Source organism: Petaurus breviceps, unplaced genomic scaffold, assembly GCF_028583685.1.
Source record: "Petaurus breviceps papuanus isolate PSGF00001 unplaced genomic scaffold, PetGlider_PUasm1.0 37, whole genome shotgun sequence".
Taxonomy (NCBI): Eukaryota; Metazoa; Chordata; class Mammalia; order Diprotodontia; family Petauridae; genus Petaurus; species Petaurus breviceps.
Window position 1 is genome coordinate 58,266,744 of NW_027186296.1, and position 6,465 is coordinate 58,273,208.

The 6,465-nt window shown below is 34.7% G+C and overlaps 1 pseudogene; it reads left to right on the top strand.

Moving 5' to 3' along the window:
• The first annotated feature begins 2,050 nt into the window (after nt 1-2,050).
• Nucleotides 2,051-2,595, top strand: LOC138168582 (small ribosomal subunit protein eS10-like; annotated as a pseudogene).
• The last annotated feature ends 3,870 nt before the right edge of the window (nt 2,596-6,465 follow it).

Genomic DNA, 6,465 nt, shown 5'->3' on the forward strand with positions numbered 1-6,465 from the left:
TTTCTTCATCCCTCTTTGGGGACAGGTAGATTACTGCAGTCAAAGTATAATTAGCATACTATTCAGGTTGAGGTTTACATATGACTATATTGTGGCTTTTTCCTGGTTAGGGACTGAATAACCTAGATTTGTCCTACAATGGTGGTATAAATTAAAAAGGACAGTGGATTTTAAAAATGGGTAGAAATAACTTTGTTCTGTAAAATATTATATCCAGAAGACAAAGTTCATTGCAAAATTGTAACAATAATAATAATAAATCCATAAATATTTATTAAGCACCTACTATATGCCAGGCACTGTGTGAAATACTAGAGATATAAGAAAAAGTAAATAAAAGATAGTCTTCCCCTTCAGGGAGCTTACAATCCAATGGAGGAGACAACATGTAAATACATACAAAGCAAGCTAAATATAAGATAAATAATAAATAATTAACAGAGAAAAGATATTAGAATTGAAAGGAATTGGGGCAAACTTCCTGTAGAAGGAGAGATTTTTAGTTGGGACTTAACAACAACAAATTTTGCTTCCAATCAGAGCCTTTTCTCAGTAGTGTTAGACCTATTCTGTGTTTTACGTATCTCTTGCTCTCAGTCTCTTTCTTGAAAATAATCCTCATTTTGGCCCTTACTAGTAAACAAGTCCTGTGCCCTCCTGCTGCTCTAATATGACCAGCAGTGTGAAAAATCACATGATTGTTGCCATTTCATGGAAGAGTTCCCACTGCTGCCCACAATGTAGGAATTAATGTTCATTAATTAGCATGAAGATAATCCTACATGAAACTTTAAGGACACAACAAATTTTAGTTTCATTATCCCAGGATTGTATGATAAGGGCATTGGCTCTGAGGAGTAGACAAATAATACCACACGCTTTATTTTTAATCTTTGCAATGGATACAGATACTGCTTTGAAAATGGCATAACTAATTATTGTGTTTCAGTATATGATCTCAAGTTTAATTTGCAGATTAATGAAATAACTTTGAAAATAATGTAGAGCAAAGCAAGAATACCATGAACCTTAGAACTAGATTTATCTGTATCAGAATCTGTCATCAGAAGATGACAGAATAGAGAAAGTACCATAGCAAAGTTCTCCCAAAATTCCCAATGAAACAACTTTAAAATAACATCTCAAATCAAATATTGGAGTGTCAGAATCAACAAAATGTCAGGGTAAGACATGCTTCTAGGCAAGGCAAATTAGGAAATTAGGAGAAATCTGGGACAAAGGGGTGGAGGCTGACCTAGAGCTCACATGCATAGAGCATCAGGGGTGGTACTTGGTGATGGTGAAAGCAAAAACAGAAGTTTCAGAAGTTCTCAAAACAGTGACAGTAGAAAGATTGGGCAAATAATCAGAAAAAGATTCCTTGTGCTAGCACTGGTCACAGGACTAGACACTGTTTGGCAACTCTATTGTCTACCCTACTTCCTGGTCACAATTAAAAGATGGAGATAGGCACTTTGAATCACAAGAGAGTAGGGGCCCTGAGGAACAGTATTGCTTGAGACTCTAAAGGATCAGGGGCCCTTCTTGGTAAGGACCAGGGTCTAAACCAAAAAGGTGATCATATCTCTCCCTGGATTACAATACCTTAGAAACACCAAAAATTTGCAAATCCCTAGAGCAAGCTATGAAAACAGCAGTTCAAAATAGCTTGAATCTTGGGAAAGCACCCCTCCCTGACTAAGGACAAGAACAGAGTCCAACTTTACCATAAAGTTCAAAGTCAAGAAATAGACTGGAAAAATGAGCCAACAAGAACAAAAAATAATTTGGCCATAAAAATCTACTATAGTGAAAGGAAAGCTCAAGACACAAACTCAGAGGAAGACAATGATGCTAAACAGCTACAAGCAAAACCTCAAAAGATGAAAAAATGTGAATTGGACATAAGCCCAATAAGAATTCCTTCAAGAGTAAACAATTATTTTCAAAATCAAATAAAAGTGGTAGAGGAAAAATTGGGTAAAGAAATGAAAGCAAGGCCTTTCTATCCCAGGCTCTGTCTAGAGCAGCATCTGCCACCGCCGCTGAGATGTTGATGCCCAAAAAGAATTGAATTGCCATCTAAGAACTCCTTTTTAAGGAGGGAGTACTGGTAGCCAAGAAGGATGGTCACATGCCAAAGTGCCCTGAGCTGGCAGACAAGAATGTACCCAATCTCCATGTCATGAAGTCTCATGGCTATGTTAAGGAGCAGTTTGCATGGAGGCATTTCTACTGATACCTCACCAATGAAGGCATTCAGTACCTCTGGGGTTACCTTCACCTTCCCTGTGAGATTGTGCCTGTCACACTCCACAGAAGTTGTACTGAGAGAGGAAGGCCAAGGCCCAAAGGTCTGGAGGGTGAGCGACCTGCCCCACTTACCTGGGGTGAAGCTGACAGAGACACATACAGATAAAGTACTGCTCCTCCTGGTGCTGATAAGAAGGCTGAGCCTGGGGCTGGGTCAGCAACAGAATTCCAATATAGAGGTGGATTTGGTTGTGGACGTGGTCATCCTCCTCAATAAAAACTGTAGAGATATGTTTCATATTGAATAAAATTTGGGAAAAAATAAAAAGAAAAGAAATGAAAGCAAGGTAAGGAAATCAGGAAAATAGAATTAACAGCTTGGTTTTTAAAAAAAGAAGCACAAAAATACTAAAGAAAACAGTACTTTAGGGGCAGCCAGGTAGCACAGCAAGTAAGAGCACTGGCTCCAGTGTCGAGATGAACCTGAGGATTGAATTTGGGCTTCGACACTTAGCACCTAGCCAGAAACACCTGGCCTTGTAACCTTGAGCAAGTTACTTAACCCCGATTGCTTTTAAAAAGAAAAACAGTACTTTAAAAATCAGAATTGGCCAAATGGAAAAAGTTGTTTTAAAAAAGCTCACTGAAGAAAATAATTCCTTAAAAATCAGAATAAGGCAAATTGAAGCTATTACTCCATTAGGCACCAAGAAACAATAAAACAAATCAAAAGAAGAAAAAAAGAAGAAAGTGTAAAATATTTCATCAGAAAAGGAACAAACCTAAAAAATAGATTGAGGCAAAATAATTTAAGAATTATTGGACTACCTGAAAGCTATGATTAAATAAAAGAGCCTAAACACCATTTTTCAAGAAATAATCTAGGAAAACTGCCTGATATCCTAGAACCAGAATTTAAAGTAGGAAGAATTCACTGATTAACATCTGAGATATTGAAATTAAAAACCTCAGAAATATTATAGCCAAAATTCAGAGCTTCCAGGTCAATGAAAAAAAATACTTTAAGCAGCCACAAAGAAACCATTCAAATACCAAGGAATCACAGTCAGATCACACAAGATATAGCAGTTACCATGTTAAAGGAGTGGAGAGCAGGAAATATGCTAATCCAGAATGCCAAAGGCTCAGGCTTACAACCAAGAATAACCTACCCAGAAAACAGAATATAATCCTTCAAGAGAAAAAAATGAGCATTTGATAAAATAGAGGACTTTCAAGCATTCCTGGTAAAAATAACAGAGATGAATAGAAAATTTGATTTTCAAGTACAAGACTGAAGAGAAGCACAAAAAAGCAAACATGAAAGAGAAATAATAATAGACTCAAGAAGATTAAACTATGTATATTTCTCTATCAGAAGATGATAGATGTAACATCTAAGAAATTTGTCATTATTAGGGCAGTTAGAAGGATTCCACATATAGGGCATAGGAGTGACTAGATTATGTTGGGATAATCACAAAAAAAATGGTTAGGTGGTAAACAGGGAAGAAATGGGAGAAGGGTGAAGGGAGAAGAAGAATGGGGTAAACTATCTCACCAAAAAAAGCACACAAAGAAGAGCTTTTACAGTGGAAGGAAAGAGGCAGCTAGGTGACACAGTGAATACAGTAGAAGGAAGAATGGTGTGCGTAGCACTTCTTGAACCTCACTCTCATCAAAATTGGTTAAGAGGGAATTATATATTTCATACACACACATTTATAATAAACACATTCACACACACTAAATTGGGTATGTAAAGCTATCTTACCTAACAGGAAAGTAGGAAGGGAAGAATATTTTAAAAGCAGGTAATGAAAGGGAGGGAGAATAAAGGAAGGCAGGGGTCATAAGATAAACAGGCTTTAAAGGAGGGACAAAATAAAAAGAGGGGGAGAAGAGTAAAAGAAGAAAATAGGATAGCAGAAAATGCAGTCAGCAATCATAACTGTGAATGTGAATGGGATGAATTAACTTATAGCAAAATGGTTTAGAAACCAGAATCCAATAAAGTATTGTTTAGAAGAGACACACTTGAAACAATAAGATAGACATAGAGTTAAAATAAAGCACTGGTACAGAATCTAATATTCTTCAGCTAAAGAAAAAACAAGGCAGGGGTAAAAAAAAAAATCACAATCTCATACAGCATAAAATGAAATAGATCTAATTAAAAGGGATAATCAGAGCAACTACATTTTGCTAAAGGGTACTGACTGTAGACAATGAAGTAGCAACAGAGCCTCATTTCTCAAATATATACTGAATATAAAACTCTATCAAATTTATAAAAATAAGAGCCATTCCCCAATGAAAGGATAAAACCCAGCAATTTTCAAAAGAAATTGAAACTATCTATAGTCATATAAACAAACGTTCTAAATGAAAATTAAAACAAATCTGAGGTACCACTTCACACCTATCAGAAATAACAAATGCTGGAACATATGAGGGAAAATGGGTTCACTAATGAATTGTTGGTGGAGTGGTGAACTAGCCCAATCTTCTAGAGCACAATTTGGAACTATGCCCAAAAGGATATAAAACCATGAATACTCATTGACCCAGTAATACCATTACTAGGTATCCCAAAGAGATTGCAAAAGGAAAAGGACCTATATGTACAAAAATAATTACAGAAGCTCTTTTTTTGTGGTGTCAAAAAATTGGAAATGAGAGGGATAATCATCAACTGAGGAATGGCTAAACAAGTTGTGGCATATGATTGTGATGGAGTACTATTTGCTATAAGAAATGATGAGAAACGTGTTTCAGAAAAACATGACGACCTTTAAGACCTGAAGCAAAGTAAAATGAGAAGTATGAGGAGATCACCGTGCACAGTAACAACAATGTTGTAATGATGATACTCTATGAGAGACTTGGCTACTCTGATCAATATAACAATCCACATTAATTCTAAAGGACTCATGATGAAAAAATGCTCTCCATCTCTATAAAGAGAGAACTCAAGAACTCTGAGTGCAAAGTGAAGCATCATTTTCTCTTTTTATTTTTCTTGCTTCTTTTGAAATATGATTAATATGGAAATTTATTTTGCATGATTTCACATGTATAGTTGATATCATGTTGCTTGCTTTCTTTATGAATAGGAGAGGGATTTTTTAGAACTCAAATTTTTAAAAGAATATTAAAAATAAATAACTAAATAATAAATATATTAAAGAAAAAAATTCCCAGGACCAGATAGATTTACAAATAAACTCTACCAAATATTTAGGAAAAATTAATCCCGAAAATATATAAACTATTTGAAAAAATAGATAAATGAGCTACCAAGTTATTTGATGTCACAAATATGGTTTTGATATCTAAACCAGAGAGACAAAAACAGAGAAAGAAAAGTTTAAATCAATTTCCCTAATGAGGATTACTGCAAAAATGTTAAATAAAGTAGTAGCAAGAACATTACAGCAATATATTACAAAGACCACACAGTATGACCGGGTGGAATTTATACCAGGAAAGTAAGGCTGGTTCAATATTAGGAAAACTATCAGCATAATAAATATCTATAACAAAACACCAAAAATTATATGACTATAGCAATGATGTAGAAAAAGCTTTAGACAAATTATATCACTATTCCAATAAAACACTAGGAAATAGAGGAATCAATGCAGCCTTTCTTAAAATGACAGGTAGCATCTATGTAAAACTAAAAGCAAACATTATCTGTAATGGGGATAAACTAGAAACCTTCCCAGTAAGATCAGAGGCAAAGCAAGAATGTCCATTATCACTAACATCGTTCAATATTGTATTAGAAATACTAGCTATAGCAATAAAACCAGAAAAGTAATTGGAGGAATAAAAAATAGTAATGACGAAACAAAATAATAATTCTTTGCAGATTATATGATGGTACACTCTTAGAGAATCACCTAAAAAAAAACTACGTGAAATAATTAACTTCAGCAAAGTTACAGGATACGAAATTACCCACATAAATCATCAGCAAATCTCTATATTAACGACAAAATCCAACAGGAAGAGATAGAAATAGAAATTTCATTTAAAATAGCTGCATATAATTTAAATACTTAGGAGTCTACTTGCCAAGACAAATGCATGGACTATATGAACACATACAAAATAAAGAAGACAGATTTAAGCAATTGGAGAAATATTAATTGCTCGTGAATAGGCTGAACCAATATAATAAAAATGACAATTTTACCTAACCAC